Source organism: Rhyacophila brunnea, unplaced genomic scaffold (assembly GCF_057557595.1).
Source record: "Rhyacophila brunnea isolate RB1 unplaced genomic scaffold, BYU_Rbru_1.0 scaffold_11, whole genome shotgun sequence".
Lineage (NCBI taxonomy): Eukaryota > Metazoa > Arthropoda > Insecta > Trichoptera > Rhyacophilidae > Rhyacophila > Rhyacophila brunnea.
The window spans coordinates 11,935,692-11,956,807 of NW_028232763.1; the positions used below are offsets into that span (position 1 = coordinate 11,935,692).

General features: G+C 34.5%; 1 protein-coding gene across 6 annotated transcripts in view; it reads left to right on the forward strand.

Annotated features, from left to right (window-relative positions):
- Positions 1-21,116, forward strand: part of LOC147078361 (uncharacterized) — a 693,462-nt gene that overhangs the window by 317,243 nt on the left and 355,103 nt on the right. The gene's annotated exons all lie outside the window — the stretch shown is intronic.

Sequence of the window (21,116 nt, forward strand, 5' to 3'; positions counted from 1 at the left end):
TAATTGACGTTTAAGTAATAAGTGATCAGTAAACAGGATTACTGTGAAATATGTATGTTTTATGTGAAGTTCGGAGTGGTTATATGAACGTGTAGCTGGAAGAAGAAGTTTAAGCGAAACGAAGAAAGAGTTACTAGTGGCGGCATGGAGAAGTACGTTTACTTCTGCGCTAAGTCCCTACTAGTATTCGGAGCTGCGAGATGAAGAAGCTCATGAAGGAGCGGAGAATGAAGATGGATGGGTGAACAATTTAGTTACCACTCTAACACCACATACTGAGAGGTTTCCAGTCATATCGGTGAAACCTGCGAACGAGAGGAAGTACCAGCAACTGGAACGAACCGCGTCGATGGCGGAACGAATTTCGGAACCACCGACGTCAACAGTGCCAGTAAGCAGTACGGAGACGGACTCGCGGAAATCTTACCGGTATACTTTGGATGTACCTGGATGTGCTTGAGTAAAAGAAATTTAGCTAATTCACCGTTGAAATAGTAGAAGGGAGAAAGGATCTTAGTGAGAGGTAGGGTGTTGCAGTCGCAGCCAAGGGCTCCTCCACCTAAACAGCGCCCCCTAAGTGAAACGTTGTGGATATATGGTTAAAATAGGACCAATGACCCTTAGAGAGAGGCAAGATGCGTTGGACGCAGTTTTACGAAACGCCCCCATCAAGACGAGGCCCCCTCAGAGGAGATATCTACGTGCAGGTCGGACGGGAAGGAGACGCATGGGTCGGTCTCTTCCTCCGGAGCTTGCGGAATAAAGAAAGTGTTGCTAAATGACGGCATGGGGAAGTACGTTTACTTCCACGCTAAGTCCTCATTAGTATTCGGAGCTGCGTATAAGGATAAAAAGGAGGAGGATGAAGAAATGAATACTACGTTAGTAATTTGTCATAAAGATCGTGGAGCGTGGGGAAGGGGACCCCTCTGGTCTTCTTATCCTACGTAAACGCTCACGAAGGGGAGGTTTAACAGTCTTCGCGTTAAGCTCTGTTGTTCTTAAATATTAAATGGAAAAATAATTAAGTTTACTAAGCGAAAGTTTTATTAGTTACTGATGGTTTATGGGGCAGTTACCCCTTTGAAATGTTAGGATACTATGATTGTTCCTTAGTAAGGAGAGTGCAGCTTACAACGAAGAGGCCGGTTGTACTTCCTCTCTGATGACGAAGACAGCTTCGCGTTATGCAGCTTTCCATTTGAAGAAATGAAATATATAAAATCAAATTTTGTTTTGTATCAAAATTTTATTACTTTCTTTTAAGACTCGATGCTGGGTCGACTATAAATAAATATAAATAAAGTAATCTATGTGCATCCACCCATTTGTAGTGTGTACTTCATTATAGAAATTTATACTAACTGCTTTTAACTGCTTTATATATGGTGAAGTTTAGAGGTGGGACGGACGTTATCGAGATCGGACACTCACAGTTGTGACTCTTTGAAGTAGGGACGTTTGACACGGCCCCAAAATGTAGGCCCTCAGCCGGCATTTTTCCTTAATAAATTAGTGACGTCACAACTTTTCGATCCGACCGTGAATGTCGATTTTACTTGCAAAATACGTGCCTAATCTCTATACAAAGCTATAGTTATTGTGTATTGAGTCCCGTAGTGCAGTCTGAGTGACTTATAGCCCCTCAGAATGAACTACGGATGAATTCTCTTTCAAGGGGACCAAATGGTCTTATAAGGTGAAATGTAAGTAATTGAAATGTATAGGATTAAGGTTAAAAATAGATAATAAATTGTAAACGACTTATGGGATATCATTTGCTAAACATTGTAAATAAATGTTCATTTGTATTTAATCTGATTTTGAATTATATAAAAATAAATTTTATTTTTCTAAATTAAGTCGCGATGTTTTCGCCGCGGCTAAAGTAAAATAACTTAAATAAATAAATTATGATATCAAATATTGTCGTATTTAAAATCTAATGATTACGTTTTGTAAGTACTGATTACGCACACTTAATTTAAATAACAAATTAATATTTCGAATTATAATAAAAAGGGTACCAATTTAAGTACCTACTTTTGTAAAAGTTAAATGAAGGAATTTCGAAAATAGAAATTCTGACAATGTAAGTCTAAGGACTCGGTTGCTCTCTTAATTTACGAATAAAAATTATTCTTTAGATCTGTCAATTAACCTCGACAGATCAATATTAAATTACCCAAAGTAGGTAATTTTCAAACTTAATAAATGAAGGCTTGTCATAGAAATTTTGATTGAAACAAATGTTATACCTTTAAGTTGAAGTGTTCTATAAATATAATTGAATAAATTTTAACCGCAACCCTTTCTGATCATCCATAATTAGCCCGCAAAAGTTCTGCATAAAAGAAACGGACAAGTTTGTTTTTCTGCCATTCTCTTTGCAAATACGTAGCCAGTCGGTAGTCTTAATGATTCACGCCTCTGTTACGTATTATTTTTAGCGAAAATATTTTCATTTTTCTTTTCCGTTAGCTCGATAAATGAACTAACATATATTTGGACAATTTGTGCCCAAAAGCCCTATAAGGACTTTCACGATTGTTATCAAACTTGTACCGCCTATAGGTATTAATTAATTATATATTTTTATTCTATTGAATGTTCATAATTTTCCGGAAAAGCCGGGAAATAAACGACTTTTCTGTGATTGGTCCAAAACTTTGGTCATTAGCTCTGTAGAGGAGGTAGAACGATCTCCCATTGGTCCATATTTCGAATGACGTCAAAATCTCGGGTTTTTCCCGCTGTGAATCTATATAACGGCCTGTATTTTATGTACCGTTAGTAGTCAATCTTCTCACATCACCGTGAGGTTGTGCCCGAGAGTGCACCAAATTCACATAGTTTTAATTATTTTCGCGAAGTAATTCGTTCGCGAAGATTATTCCCGACGCGTCACGAGTTGATACGTCATCGCAGCCGACACGTGTTCGGGCTGTCAGTTGATAACGTGAATAATACTGCGACGCGTCATCGTTCGCGAAGTTATTTCTGCGATAAATTTTTTTTTTTTGAAAGAGCATAGCTCTTCAAAGTTTATGGTCGGCGACTCATAGTTATAAGGTGTGATCGTACATAAATTAAATATAAGAGAATTATAATTAATTAACTTTATTTAATAATTAATTTAAATAAGTTTTATAAAATAATTATGCAATTATTTGAAATTAAAATTAAAGTGTATAATTGTTAATAAACAATTAAATAAAAGGAAGATAAATTTACTATTGCAAATAATTTAATAAATGATTTAAACTGAATTACCACAAGGAGTTTTATTTTGAAAATAATCTACGAAGTATTTTACGGAAAACATCTGATCTGAAAATAGTGACAGGTGGTCAGCTGTCTTTGACATTTACGTAAATATTTACGAAAATAAATTCAAACTAAAAGTTAATTGGATAATTAATAACCTTGACGTCTACCTATTATTAGGTGGCGATTCTAAATAATATAAAGTTAAATAATATCGATCAAGTGTATTCCAAAAGTGTCAATCAAGAACTTTAGTTGATCACCCTCTCCCCGAATAGTATCGAGCTAGCCAAACAAAGGTTCTTGATCGGTCCGAGGGCAGGACCGGTTGTAGATAAAGTACCTTTGGGACTATTCCCGGACCGGGGTGAACGTCACTATCCACTGCTGGATGAAGGCCTCCTCAGCCTTATTCTACTCCTTACTTACACATGAATTGTTAGATATATTTATCAAAATAAGTGATATTATATTATTATCTACCTATCTATATATAATGCCATTATTATCACGAGCCTCAATAAATCCACTGCTGGATGAAGGCCTCTCTACGTTGATTGTATTCTTGACAGTATTGAATTTCTAATGTTATTTATCTACATATTCATATCGTCATGATCATCATCAATCCACTGCTGGATGAAGGGTTCCGCAACGTGATCCTACTACTATCGGTTGAACGAATTTGTGATATTATACCTATTTTTATCATCCTCATCATTATCGACCTGAACCAATCCGCTGCTGGACAAAGACCTCCCTAGCCTGATTCTATTCCTTTCTGCCATTTGAATTGCTGTATTTATCAAAATCTGTGATAGTATATTTATCTACATAATATATACATATTATGTATATAGTCATCATCATCAACCAGGATCAATCCACTGCTGGATGAAGGGTTCCAAAACCTGATTCTACTAATAGCGGTTAAACAAATTTGTGATATTATACCTATTTCTATCATTCTCATCATCATCGGCCTAAACCAATCCACTGCTAGATAAAGACCTCCCTAGCCTGATTCTACTCCTTTCTGTCATTTGAATTGCTGTATTTATCAAAATCGATGATATTATATTTATCTACATATTCATATCGTCATCATCACCGTCATCATCAACCAGGATCAATTCACTGCTGTATGAAGCGTTCCGCAATCGGATTCTTGACAGTATTGAATTTCTATGTTTATTAAAAATGCTAATGTTATTTATCTACACATTCATATCGTCATCATAATCATCATCATCATCAACCAGGATCAACCCACTGCTGGATGGAGGTTATCCCAACCTAATTCTACTCTACTTGGTCATATAAATTGCTATATTTTTTTTTATTTGTGATTTTATATACCTACCTATTTATAATACCCAAACCCTACCCAAAATAAATTTTGTTTCGATATGAATGTCCCGCACCGGAAGACTATGTTATTTAAGGTTAAATTTTAATTCAAAATTTGATTTTTTAAATATTATTCAACGGCTGCAAGCATTTATTATTTATATACTGCTTACCTTTATTATCTTAATGGGTCCCGTGGCAGATTAATATTCATGTTATATTGGATCGCCATTTATAATAATCACATACATTGCTTTATATTCGAATTTATGAGATGTATAATTATTTATCATATTTAAATGCACATGTTTTAACGAAACATTTATATAACTACACATATTTTATTCTATTAAAATGTCAGTGGTCGCAATCGGCGATTGCAAGCTGTTTTATTAGGCCTATCAGCCTGAGGTGGACGATATTGTGAAGTGCAGACTCCAGAATAGACTACGCATATGACCCCAAATTTATATTGACAGTGACGTCTTGAAAATCGTAAAACTGACAAATCAGCAAAATGTCAAACTGTCTTGAGGTGAATGAAAATCAATTCCGAAGGAAAAACTCTATGCATACTTCAAAATTATATTAAAATCCAACACCGCCAAGCCGTTTGCAAGACCTAGCGAGACAGACTGGCGACCGCCAGCTGGCTCAGCTAGTAATGAATAATTATTCAAAATAAATTAGAGTTGCCACTCTCAATCATTGAATTTATAGAGATAGTGATCATTAATATTATGATATACAATATTCTGCGGAATGACGAAACCATAGACTAAATTTGTCGCCATGCCATCACGTGACAGCACGTGACAGCAAAAAAACGTATTTAAATAGAATACTCCTACGTCATAGCGCTGCATAGCTGACACTGTTACGTCACGTGATCGTTGCGTGTTGACTTGTCACATCAAAAACTCTACTTAGTGCACTATTGAGAGGAATTAAAAGCCTTTTTTATTGTTTATTCTCCTCACAGTACTTATACATTCGAAATAATGCACTTCGCCTGCTTCTGCAAAGCTTTAGGCGTTTTTAATGTTAACAAAGCTCAATGCAATATCGAACACACACTGAATTATTGGCGCGAGAAAGTAAATGCGGGGGACGGGTTTTAGTTCCAGAAATGACCGTGGGGACGTACGATACTTTATATAAAGTCACACTGTAGCTAAGCTTTAGGTTCCGATACCATATAACAGACATTTGCTTACTTAGAGTAAACTCATATATCCCAATTAATGAAAACATATTACTTGAATTCATTCAATTCAATTCAATTAGAAATATATAGCCGTGAGTAATTCTCAGCAATCAATACTATTTCTTAGCTGTAATAGTGAATGTAGGTATGTTACTTTAGTCGCCAAACTATTTTTTCTCATTCATTTTGTTGCCATTATAAATTAAGGCCTAATGCCACGCACGAAGCTTTTAGTAAATTGAGATTAACTGCATTTTCCTTCAAACTGTAGACCATTATTACACCGTAATACAAGAATTAATTCAATTTTAGATTAATTCACTTTTATCATTTTTCAAAACTAATCATAGCTTTCCGATATGAAATGTTAGCGATAAATGTGTACGCGAAAGAAATAGGATATATTATATAAGATAAGTAGGTATGAATAATTACAAAATAAAAAGAACTTCTTATATACCACGTTTTCAAATTTTCTGTTGAATCATAAATTTTACAATTATATGTATTAATAAATACTTTTTTTTGTACTTGATAGAAATACTGAATAAATATTATAGAATACTGAAATGTCATTCTGACATTTCATATTGATTCCATAGTAACGCACGTATACATTACTAATTTAGTTGCAACCAATAGTAGTGAGTAGTAAATATTACTTTTAACGATTTTTTTCCGAAACATACAAAATAGAATTAACTGAAAATGAATTCAATTCTGCAGGTGGCCAAAAGTATTAAAAAAATACATTGTCGTCGTGTTCTGGTATATTCTTAAAGTTTCAAATGTCTAGCTAGTCGGGAAGTTAGTTAAAAATCTTCAATCGTACAATACAAATCTTGGACAAACTAGAAAAAACTCGTACTGGACACACAAGAAAAAATCTGTGCCGGACAAACAAGAATACGAGCTAATAAAAACGTGGTAAAAAATAGTTTAATGAACCAAGTTTACTATCTTAAAATACGCGTAAAGAAGAAAAGGAACGAGTCAAGCGAACACCGCAGAATCAATATTTTTAACACAGAAACAAAAATTCATATTCTACGAATTTCTATAAAACTCAATTTTTTTGTCCCTCCCGAAGTGTAGTGATTTTATACATGTCTGCCTGTTAATTTCCCACACAGAATTATTGATACTATGACAAACAGTAAATAATAATTTTTGTTTTACTAAGTATGTTTATATTAACTCTGCTAGTTATATTGTGTGAAGGGTAATTTTTCAGTAAGTTGTATTTAATTGTATGTATCCTAATTTCAACACGTCTCTAATTCCTATTACATTTTGCCAAATTAAATACATTGGTATGCCATTATTTTATTACCTTTATTACGTCCCGTCGCTGGAGACTTGGTAAAGCCACCTAAAACGCACTTAACTTTATGTAAAATCAAGCCCCTACTGTAATAGAATTAATAAAACATGCTCTATTTTGTGAGAGTTTAACATTCTGACAAAATCTTGATGCTCGAGGACAATATTTTTCATCTGTTGCTTTATCGGATATTGAATCGGATCTCCTAGTGTAACATGGGCAAAGAGCTACGAGAGAATTTGCCGCTTTTGCATTCTATTCTGGCCTTTATATAATTCTGAAACTTTAAGCTCGTATGGAGCGCGATTATGTTGTATTACCTTTTACCTAAGTAATGTGTTTAGTTAGCTTAGCGTTAATGATTTGAATTCCATTCATTTACTTAATATTACAATAACACCTTACAAATTCGAAGCTTTTATGTTACACATCTAGAATTTCGTTTGCAGTAAAATAAATATATCTTAAAAAGAGAAAACCTTCTTGTATGCAGATGAAGCATATATGTATTTCAGGTATGGCCAACGGGTCATCCGTGATATAATGCTGTATCCTTTTCTAAATAAATATAAATAACCGTTTACAAAAACATTCTAATTCTATTTTACATTTAATAAATACCTACGATGTAGGAATTAAAAACTTCAGATTCTTTAAAACTTATTGCGTCAAAATATTTTGATGTTTCCATGTTGAATGACATAATATGCAGATGACAATCCCATACAGATACAATGTTTGCTCATTTGAATGCTCACATGTGATGATTTTAGACATGAAAGACATGAAATAAAACATACTGATGAAAAACTATATATATGCGTTCTTTTCTAATTTAATATACGTGTATGTATAGTATGTCAGTCGCGACTGTATATTATGCATGTAGACATCACAACAAGAACTAAGTTGGCCACTCCTGATATATATAATATAAAAATGATGATACTGAGACAGAACAAAAGGATACTTATCGGGCTTGGTAAATGAAGCCTTGGAAATCCACCGAAACCCATCCAATATTAATAGGAGATGACTCGCTAAGTTTGAAAACGCCATAGCTTACGGTTCTTCCAATATCCGGTATTGCATCTACGCCCTCAATACAACAGTAACAATCACATTTTTTACTATGAGCAACGTTTGCTGTCAATTACCTCTAGCATTTTATCGATAAATACATTTCTTTGAGCAGCGTTTGGGTTCTCATATCCGGCAATACAATTTTCCATATCATCTCTAGAAAATGGTTTACTGAAACGACGAGAAAATATATACTTAGAATAATGGTTAAATTATATGAAGGTCATTTCTTAATGCAAATTCATTTGTTGTTGGGTTAGGTTCCAATTATGCTTTTTGATTGATATCCAAGACTGCACTGCGTGAGATAAAACTGACGAATCGAAAAAACCCCAAAAAAGCAAAAGCTCAAAACCGACTGCCATTTTCTTTTTAATATTGTTTAAGCCAGGGTTTCCCAATCTTTTTCTGCAATGAAACACTTCGCAAACCCGGAAATTTTAACGGAACACTAACGGAACAGCTAACCGTTCAGCCAATTTTGTCAGTTAAAAACAATATACCCCATCTTTTTCATGCGCACGGTTTGAAAAAAGATAGTCATCCGTCTGTACCTAGATCATGGCCCCCACATCCCGAAGCGGGCCCCCAGGCTAGGATCTTTGGCGGACCCTCTACTTATCGCTAAGGTTAAAGGCAATGTGACGATCTACAGTTCCATATTACAAATGGTGTTAGAGGTAAAATTAAGGGTATTTTTAGCGATTTTTTGTATTTTTAATACACCCACTTTTATGTTGATATGCACAATTATGGACATGTCAAATATCGACAATAATCAAAAATTGTTAATATGGTAAAACCACACATTATTAAATGTTAGTAAGCCTGAAGTGAAACAGCAGGCGACATTTTTTTTACTATTTGTACATCTTTCTGATGTGTGTTTATCTCACTTAGCTGGTCGATCTCTCACGCCGGGCCCCCCGTAAGCCCAGGCCCCCAGGCTAGAGGCCGGTCAGCCCCCCCCCCCTTGTGGGAGCCATGACCTATCTAGATAATTGACGTCATAAACATCAGTGGAGATTGATCATCACTCGCCTTTCAATATGATGTAGATTCTTTAATTATTTTACTTTTAGTTAGTAGAATATCTTTAAATGTGTTGCAGTGTATAAAACCTTTCCAAATGGTCGCGGAACACCTATTCAGGTTCGGCGGAACATAGTTTGGGAAACCCTGGTTTAAGCAATGGTGTCCACGCTAAGAATTATTTTGATATTAAAATAGTTTAGGGATTTCTGTGTTATAAAACATAAATTTCAGACGAGTTTCTTAATGTAGGTACATTTACTATAATGCAAATATACGTATTTTGTCCACATCTCTATGAAAAAGTTTACACGGTCACACAAAGCTAATAACTGATTTAATAATATGTGTTAGTTGACTTTTTATAGTCGCAATAATGGATTGCGTGACAGCCAAAATATGTAGGTATCGACTAAAAAACAAACATTTTGCGAAATTTAATATTACTCGATTATTAGGTATTTACAACCATTTCATTGTTCGATAATCAAACAAATACAACCTACTTGCATTTAAATGTGTTTATGATTGTTTTACATACAATTTGCAGATATTGCTGGTTAGTTTTTAAAATTTAATTCAAATTAATGCTGGTATGCAATGAGTGATCCGACAAAAATAGTGCACACTTTTTCAGTCATACTTATTTGTTTTCGTTGAATTAAGAATACATATTACTAGATGGTGTTGGTTAGTTTGTTTAAATTCATTAAGCCTAAACCATTTTTTTTTCGACCATATCCTATCCCGATAGGATCATATGGGCTTCCACAGAGTGGAAGTTTGTATTGACAGATTTTGTTTTTTTATGAGAAATGGATGTCAGCCACTTGCTCAACCTATTAGGTCCATACCCTGACACACACAAATTGAAAAACAATATGTGTAGGTACTTACCAGACCCAGGATTCGAACCTGGGACCCACGGCTTTATAGTTCAACGTTTATGCCGCGCGGCCACCGTGGGCGTAGAGCCTAAGCCTAAACCATAATCAATAAAAAAATATTTTTATATCTATAAAATATTTTTGACTATTGTCTACTCTGGCTTGAAGCAGGAAGAGTTTATTTGATATTTTAAAAACTAACAACCTCAATATATACATTGTAGTCATAGCTCAATGAAAACAAATATGTTTGCCTGACAAAATTTAGTGTGTAGGTACTATTTATATCGGATCTTAACAGCCTACCTCCACCCTTTGCCACTAGTAGGAAGAATATAAGTCATATTGTGAAGAAAAAAATGAGAGCTTATTCTGCATATAAACAATATTAACGAAATAATTACGGCGATGGTAGGACAAGTCATTTGATATTTCAAAATTGCCATATAACTAAATAAGAAAAATTGTCGTGTCATTGTATTTTATATATTTATGTTTTTATCAAGGAAGTGTGGAACAATATCTTCCAATCCAGGCAATACTTTGATATCAACACGAGCGATAAACCTCAAGTTAAACATGTCACATTCTACTGTTTGATTGTTATAATAAAGATAGTACTCGTAAATTTAAAAAAAAATAGAATAGCGATTAAAACAAGATAATATTATAAACTAATTTAAATATACCTACTGTAGGTAACCTTTCAATTACGATCACAGCGCCTCTATATTTCGATCGGACACATTAAAAATTCATCTAATCTTTTTCGAACTTTACAACAAGTTGCTCGTAATTTAAAACTAATTTATTTTGATGTGTATAAAATATAGACCTAAAATAATAATGAACTTTTATTTTATTCAGGGTTTTTGGCAAATATTTGACTATTGAAAAGGGTTGATTTGTTGTGAAGTCGAAGTCCTCAATACAAACTAAAGTTCGCTTAGATAGAGATGATTATGTCGATATTGAAAAGTTTAAACAGTTTATGTGAAATATGTTTCAGGATTAATTTAGTCATTTTGAGGTTATGGAGCTAAGCCTCCGGTATCCAGCATTAATATACATTCAAATTTAAAATACATACACCATGAGAACTGGTGATAAAATTCAAGTATCTAAAAGTTGGCCTGATTGGTTGTCTTATCATAATTTAAATATAGACATTTAAATCTGTCTGGTACACAATGCGGCAGTCGCTTCACGATGTCTATAAAATGTTGTTTTGAAAAGTAATTACTGTAAGTATGTGAGAGTGACACAAAATTGTTTCTTAGGCCCGTTTCAGACGGGACACCGGTGTCGCGCTCTTATATAATAAGGAGGCATTTGTATTCGAATAAATGGGCCTTTGTATTATGTTTATGTACACCCCATAGCTAATGAGTCAACGCGTGTCCGGTACTCTTTTTCGTCGGCCGCTACATTCTCAAGCCGCCGATACACTTGTTTTTATTACCGCAGTCAGTTTTATGTTCTAATTTATAACGCGAAATTATGCATTGACTCATTAGCTCTGGAGCGTTCATAAACATAATACAAAGGCCCGTTTATTCGAATACAAAGGCCTCCTATATTATATTAGGCGCGACACCGGTGTCTCGTCTGAAACGGGCCCTAATTATACATAAAATCTATTGTTGGTATAAATATACCACTATCCAATACCGATAGAAGTACCCCAAAAGGGCCGCCCCCACCGCTTTATGCATTTATGTTGTAAGTATGGTGTGATGACAAATTGAATGTAGATAAAGGTATGCACATTGAAAAACAATATTAAAAACAATATTATCTATAAATTAATGGTAAATATGTCATCGGTGTCGTATATTAATTATTTGTAATAATATAGATTTTTAACACGTCATGGCAGCCATTTTTTTCAGTTTTTCAGTTTTTCAGCATCTACAAATTGTAAAAATTTAACAAATTTAATCTATTCAAGCTAGGTTTCAGGCAATCCGTAAAATTTATGACAAGATGGTGAAACATGCCATACAGCTCGTCATGACACAATCAACTTATTGAGAGAAAAGTTCAGTAAGTATATTATATTATTATCTCTTATTTGATAAGTCTTTAGTTGGTGAAATTCGTAGTTAAAAATATTTGAAAAAACGAAATAATTCAATTTAAACGTAAATATAAGAAATAATTTGCATTAATTATATACGGATCGATAGCCTAGACTGCTTAGAGGCTAAAGCAATGATACTCAACCTTTTTTTTCTTCGGGCCAAATACATATATTTGTAAAGTAACGCGGGCCGCATCACTACTGGTGTGACGAAAAAAATCGTGAAAGCCCCCCTTTTTTACAAAACATTTTTGTGATTTTAAAAATTATGCGTGTTTTTTTAAATTAATCGTGTGCAATAGCAACACTCTTATACCAGATCTGATGTGGACCATAATGATAATCCTCATCGGGTGTCACTATCTGTGCGTAAAAGTCGAAACGAATCTCAAGATATACGAAATTCTTGATAATAAATGTGTTTCGGGCCGCGCATAAAAGCTTAAAGGGCCGCATGTTGAGTATCGCTGCCCTAGATGCACAGTACTAAAATTATCTATTACTGAATCTATAAATTATATTTTAATTAGAATTAAAGTACCTAAGTACAAGTACGTATTTACGAATAATACTAAGAAGTTCTGCGTAGCATCAAACTAGAAAACTTCACCTCAAGGGCCGCAGGTTGAGTATCGCTGGGCTAAAGCATCCAGCCGGAAAGACGTGAGTTCCATTCCCACTAGGTCTTTTTTTCTAATACTTGTGTATGTTACTGAGGTTTTTCAAAATTATAATATTTTTATAATAAGTAGGTATAGGTAGGTACTTAATATAAAAAAAAATCGATCTCAATTTGGAGGTGCAACTTTTCTTGGTGCCCTTTCATTGTCTTTATTCTACGTGCATACGTATGTACATATTATATGAACGTTCTATTTATTTATTTAAAAAAAGACACATTGACCATAAGACGAATTATTAATTCAAGACGTTCACAACATGACATTTAGAATAAAAAGTATAAATAAATCAACTAGAGAAAAACAAGATTAATCAAAAAATAGTTTTACAGAAAAGAAATAAAATTAAAAAAAACAACAATAATCCAAAAAAAAATGCAAATTAATGAAGACAAAAATAAAGAAAAGTAAAAAGTAGATGTTCCATTCTTCGAAGGGTATCGGCAATTATTACGTATTCTATAATTTATTATACCCTTGTACTTATATCATAGTATTTATTTTCCTATATACTTAATATAATATAATAATACAATTAAAATCTAGCTCAGTCACCAGAAAATTTTAATTAAATTGCATCAATTCATTTGGGCCGCTTGGGTCCCAAAATTTAATCAAAACAACATAATTGTTTCAAAGTATATGGATCTACCTAACGCTTGACTGTAATCTACAACGGGCAGGTCTCGAATCCTTAGACGCATGGTCGCTTACCTTCTTAAGCCGATTAGCCGACTCGATATGCTTAGTAGCAGGAATTTCTGAGGGTCGCCTTTGTGTCTTCAATATTGTGACGCTCTGCGGTCGTGGCTGCTAAGCTGCTTCGTAAAGGAACGGCATGCTACCGTACCCACCTAATTCCTGTGTTGTTAACACATGGAGTATATATTACAATATATGTATAGCTAATCATAATATGCAGTTAACCATTTTCATATACTTACATAAATGTTTCTGTAAGTATTACATTTTCTAGGTCAACATCCGAGATTAAATATACAATGTAAAAAAAAATATTTAAAGCGTCAATCTAAGGCGAAAGATCTTGGCATAATTTTTGACTCTTCATTGTCTTTTCACTCGCACATCATCTGTACAACTCGACGTTTTCCGTACCTACACAACGTCTCGTTAGCGCGCAGTATTCTTGAATATGGATTATCTGGTGTGCTTATGAGGTTTTCTACAAGCTTATTTTAGAGCGCGCCCAAAAAACAATATTTTAAGGCAACTATTTACCTTTGCCTACTTACCTTTGCCGACTGCCTTTCTACATGGCATGCATACTTTTCACTCTCTTGAATCTCGTAAGTCACTTCTACTCAGAATAAATTTCGTCGATGTCTTTATTTTAACCCATATACTCAGATATTATTATTTTCCGCTTGATAATTTGTCGAAACGATTATTTTCCGACTGCCTTTCATCAAGGTTCAAGGCATTCTAATTATTATTTACTCTTTTGAAACTCACATATCATTTCTGCTCGAAATAAATTTTTGCGTGCTCTCATGGGGAATGGTTTCCTATCCTGACGTCGTAAAGAATTTAAATTTATTTATATTCAATTTTTTTGTATATTACCTACGTGGTCACAGCCATGGTCACTTCAGGACCAGAACTGTTTCCTCGTGCCAGGCATATCAGGCACCATTAGCGAAGGGTGTGAGACCAATAAATGCGCTTGCCAGAAGCAAATACATTTTCAATGAAGTGCTGTATATTTTGTTTTAGAAATTTTATTTTATTGTTTATTTTAAATATTATACATATTATAAACGTCCTGGATTCTGGTTTGTAGGCATACAATATTTTATTTTTAAATAAATAAATGGTAGAAAGTTTTAATTTTTTCCTCTTACATTAAGGGTGCATATTTCACGTTCATATAATATTAGTACATTGGTCACCCTGGCCGCTTTAGGCATCCTCCACATATACATTTAGCAAGACAGCAACAAAATATCTGCGTAGAAAGCCGACAAAATATCATTCTCTGTCGTACACCCATACGCGATTATAGAAACAAACCTCAAAAAACCCAACTGCCGAAAAAAACCGCCTAAGCGTCTTTGAACAAAAATGTATTATCAAAATCATTTAATATTAGGTGCATCCATTAATTTTATTAAAAGTATGATAGAATGTTGCGATTGTTGGAATAATGTTGTTCTTTTATGAAATTATTATTATTAATTCCGATTATTCATTTTTTTATCATTGTGTTCTGCCATTTGACAGCCCTGCGCATCCAAAAACTAAATACAGACAAAAGCGACATACACGTCAGGTCGTTACGAAGATGGTTTGATAAACAGTAGTGATTGCTATTGGAGAAAACGTCGTTAATTGATGAGCCTTTTCCATTTATGTTTCCATTAACCGCGAATGGCTATTTTATAACAAATTGATAATGCTGTATTGACGATGTGAACGTCGGTATACGTATACATTTTGTGATTCTCAACTAAATCACATAATCAAAATCCGCTACTTGCAGTCGCGCCGAGTTTTGATGACCGAGGTAGCTTAGGTCCAATGGGAGATCACTTTTGAAATACTATTCAAGCGACTCAATGCGCTCCTGTTTGGTTCTGCGACCAATCTCGTCATGCGGATTATTATCTCTGTCAATAGGTATGCATTATCATTGTTATTTGAGATATATGTAATGATCATTAAACTTACTTTGTTGTTTTCATTTCCAATCTCCAATAGAGACTCTTATCCTGGAGATTATTTAGGTATTTCACAAAGACAACAGTTTCGTAAAAATAAAGTTAATATGTATGTCCTTGTAACGCGGAATAATTACAGTGTAAACCAATGGGTTACGAGGTAGTCAAAAGTACGCAATATGATAGAGGTAACCGTGGCAATGGGATATAATATTTATCGAGTGGGGCCCCGATGGATAAATGTAGTGGAGCATATGCACCCGAGGGGTAGGTATTTAATGATTACAGGACAACTCTAAATGGATACTATGGATTGACTGACTAGTTAGCTAGTACGCCAGAAGTAGGTCTATGGCAGGGGGGGGGGCAAACTTATTAAACGGAGGGCCAAATTCAAGAATTCAAAATGAGCGGCGGGCCGCAAGTAAAATACCGTTTTTAGGTATACACTATTTATTATCACGAAAAATAAACATTACAAAAAAAATTATGAGAAGAATGAAACTGTTGTACATTTTTTAACATTTTTTTAAATTCAGGTGTTAATTTTGTAGTTGATATTCTCAAAACTGATTGTAAATGGGCATCGGAGATATTTGATCGTAAAGAATTTTTATTTAGGTTCATGATCGAAAACTTTTGTTCACATATATAGGTTGATCCAAAAATAATGAATATTTTTCTTGCATAATCTTTAAGTTGGTCGAATTTGTCTGAATTAAGGGCATTGTAAAATTTGGAGATTTCTTCAGGACGATGCAATTCTCTTAAATCGGTGTCACACTGCAGATCAATAATATCAAGTTATAGCTCTGTCGGTACACTATCAAAATGAAACTATTGGAAATGGATTGCGTACTATTGCTAAACTTATCTCAATTTTTCGGAAGTCACCAAATCTTTGTGAAAAATCGTCATTCAGAGCTTTAATAATTTTACCATATTCTTCAAATTTATATTCTGATATATACAGCAACTTCAAAGTTGGAAAGTGGTCGACGTTGTTATTCGATATTTGTCGAAGGAATAACTAGAGTTTTAATTGAAATCCATTCAAACTTTTTACCATATCATGGGCATATATTTTTTTTCCTTGCAACGCGGAGTTAAAAGTATTTAAATGTGTCACGATGTTCAACGTAGAAAATAGTGGTTACATAGTGTGAGATGAGACGTAAGAAAGACGTACTGAGATAATGCATTTACGAAACAACAAATTCTTCAAATTTTAATCTATTGTCAATATTTTTTAAAAAATTATAAAAAAGTTATTCGTAATCAGAAGTACAATTAATGATGGCGGGCCTCAAAAAAATACCCGGCGGGCCACATGCGGCCCGCGGGCCGTAGTTTGCCCACCCCTGGTCTATGGCATTAAATAACTGGGGACCGAGAACGCTTTCCTCGATCAGTGAATCTAATCCGGTAGGGGATGACATAGGTACACTGCGGATGCTTTCTAAGAATGCAACCATGTGAAATAGTACACCCTATGTGTTTTTCCTACGCACCGAGGCTGAAGCAAAGTTGAAAATAATATATGCAGTATTATTGACTATAGAACGATCATAAGGAATTGAGCTTTGCCATAACATGAATCCTTGTTTCACATACAGAAAAAAAAATGACACAAAACAAGAAAAAAATATCAACCTTAATCTCGAGAGACATCGAAGTAACTACAACGCAGGGCGCGATCTTTCTTGTGAATATTTTCTTCCGGGGAAAAATAAAAGGAGCAGGGTTGTCGACGATCGGTTTCATTTTTCGTTTTTGACATAGGTATATTTTGTCCCCGACGCCAGGGTGTGATTTTTACCATTTTTATTTACTTTCAGCAATGATTTAATCATTTTAAAAATATAGAATGTCAGATCAAAATTCATCACGAAATATCATATAGACTTATCAGACCAGCATGCGACATTTTTTTTTAAATAACAGAACACTCAAGACATATGAAATGAATATTCCGGTAAATTCATGAATTACGAGGGTGGGTCAATAAGTCCTTAGAAAAGCCGACAAGTGGCGCGACTAGTACTGTAAGCGGTTTGTTTTCATGCAGCGGCACTACCGATTCAGTATGCTGCGAAGTTTAAATCAGATTGGTCGGGTTGTTGTGTGTTTCTCGTACATTTAAAAAAAAAAATTGCTTGTGGAAAATGGAAAAATGGAAAATGGAGAAAATTGAGTTTAGAGCTGTTATTAAACATTTTAATATAAAAGGGTTAACAGCAAAGGAAATAAAAAATGAGTTGGATTTAGTTCACGGCATATCTGCTCCTTCACTTGCAACTATTTATAACTGGTTAAATGAATTTAAACGTGGTCGTACATCAACAAAGGATGAACCACGCTCAGGACGTCCTGTAGAGGTGACTACACCAGAAATGATCAATAAAATCCACGATATGGTATTAAGTGACCGAAGATTGAAGTTGAGTGAGATAATTGAGGTTACAGGGATCTCAAAAGGTAGCGTCGACAATAAACGCAATAGGGTGGTGGCCTCTAAAGCCCTGTTGTCGCTCATGCAACGCAATCCGGATGAATTTTTTCGTCGCTTTGTGACTGTAGATGAAACATGGATACACCACTATACTCCCGAGATGAAAGAACAGTCAAAGCAGTGGATCGCGAAGACAAACCATGTCCAAAGAAGGCGAAAACCGTAAAATCAGCTGGTAAGGTTATGGCTACTGTATTTTGGGATGCACGTGAAATTATTTTCGTTGACTATTTGGAAAAAGGAAAAACAATAACAGGGGATTATTATGCATCTTTATTGGACCAGCTAAAAAACGAAATTGAAGAAAAACGGCCTCATTTAAACAGGAAAAAAATCCTCTTTCATCAGGACAATGCCCGTGTTCACACATGTTTACGATCAATGGCTAAAATTGAAGAATTGAAGTTCGAATTGGTCGACCACCCACCGTATTCGCCAGATTTAGCCCCCAGTGACTTTTTCCTTTTCCCAAACTTAAAAAAATGGCTAAGTGGACAACGTTTTTTTTCAAATGAAGAAGTCATCGATCGGACAAATGCTTATTTTGAGGACCTTCCGAAAACTTATTTTTCTGACGGTTTAAAAAAATTGAGAAACGTCTAACCAAGTGTATTGAGCTCCAAGGAGATTATGTTGAGAAATAAAAAAAAAATACAAAAATAAAAACTGTTTTAATGTTTTTTTCTAAGGAATTATTGACCCACCCTCGTACCTTATAGAGGTGCACAGAATTTCAGCAATACAAGTGCACCGGAAACCAAGCTAAGTAAATCAACGTTAAATTTAAATATGCGTTTCTAAATTCAACAATTATTATGTAAAAATATTTATATTTATTTATATTTACCCCATAATTATGTTTACTAATCTTTTTAGTGTTTGAAAGAGAACACATCAACCTAAAGTATAACAATTATATATCTAAAGTTGGACATAAAATTAATATTTCATTCAAAGCAAATTATGTATAGATCCACCAGTAGTTATAAGAAGGCGCCACATGCCACGCACACCCACGATGGCCGCGTGGCTTAAGCTCCGGTCTATAGTGTCGAGGGTCCCGGGTTCGAATCCTGGGTCTGGGAAAGTACACATATTGTTTTTCAATTTGTGTATGAATCAGAGTATGGACCTAATAGGTTGAGCAAGTGGCTGACATCCATTTCTCGTAAAAAAAAATCTGTTAATACAAACCTCCTCTCTGTGGAGGCCCATATGATCCTATTAGGATCGGACATGGTCGAAAGAAGACATCAACCCAAAGTATAACAATTATATACCTAAAGTTGGAAATAAAATTAATATTTCATTCAAAGCAAATTATGTATAGATCCAACAGTAGTTATAAGAAGGCGCCACATGCTATCGTAATATTTGACATATCCCTCAAAACTCCTTATACTGTGATGAGCTTAGTTCTAAATTCGATCACCCGACGATTTATGATAGTATATCTATACTTACATGCTTGAATCCTGTTTCATAAATGTAAATCACCAGCCGGGGTCGATCTACCGCTTGATGAAGGCCACCCCTATCTTCTTCCACTCTTCCTGCTACTTACTTATACGCTGATACGTACATCAAGTAAATTGTGAGTTCGTTAATTCAGCAGATTTTATGACGTTCCTGTTGTCTTTTAATGCCACGTAGATACCACTGTATGACAGCACCAGCAGACATATCCAGTACTTTACCATTTCATCTGCTTAGTGATTTCTATCATATTGCATAACCTAGAATGCCTCCTTATCCATTGGTTTATTTTTTGCCTTTTTGCGTTATTCTTATATGCACCTTTACATGACACGTTGCGCTACTCTTTATTCGCTACTCTAATTTTTTGATTTCTCTTACATTAAGGGTCCATATTGCATATACTTACGTTACGTAGCTCACATAGTTGAACACTTTGCGATAAGTCACAATGGGAGGTCACTTTTGAAGATACTGTTCATGCGCCCAATTGCATGGTAACGTAAACACTGCTCCTAACCATTTTTTTTTTATATGTTCCTATTTCCTACATTTTAATCCGCAGTACGTCAATTATAACACGGATGCTCATATCGAGTGCTTAAAGTCAGACAACGTTATCTACAAAAAAGTGTTTTTTTTTTTTTTTTTTTGAGATAACGTTATTTTACATTTACGGCTACATGATAGTCAAACAACGTTATGTCAATTTTTTCTAATTTCTTATTAAATCGTCAGTAAAGTTTAACGCTAACTACATAAGTTACCCTTGTTTTCATATTTTTTTAAAACTATCCCTATAAATTTTAATATCATCATAAGCAAGGTAAAAGTACAATACACAATAAATTATAAAATATTAACATTAGGTTTTAAATAAACATTTCCCTTGTTGAGTAACAAGAATCTAAAATAACGATTTTTGGCTCTCCTGTAAAGTTGCACTTTTGTAGATAGTGTTGTTTGACACTAAGCCCTCGATATATTATGTAAATTTTAACTGTAAAACGATTCTTCTTCTTATTGTGCCATCCCCTAGCGGAGGTCGGCCACCATCAAGGCGATCTTATCTTTGTCGTCTGCTACCCGGAACAGTTCACTGGAGCTGCACTCGTTTCAATCACGGAGGTTCTTAAGCCACGAAATGCGGCGCCGTCCTCTGCTACGCTCCCCATTGATCTTTCCTTGAATGACAAGTTGTAGACAAAATGTAGCCGAGGTACTGTAGTTTCCTGGTTTTGATACTACGTAGAACTTCTCGGTCCTTCCCCATTCGATTGAGAACTTCAACATTTGTCACCCGGTCAGTCGAAGTAATTTTGAGGATGCGTCTATACAGCCACATCTCGAAAGCTTCAAGTATCCGTGAAATCTCTTGGTTTGGCGTCCATTAAAACGATTACCTTGTCTTAAAAACACACTTATATACTTTTCTTTAAATGAATTGGTTATATAGAGACCTTTAATGTATTTTAACAAGTTTTAAATGGTTAACTTCCACTTTAATGTCCATTGTTAACTTCTACTTCTGCTCCGC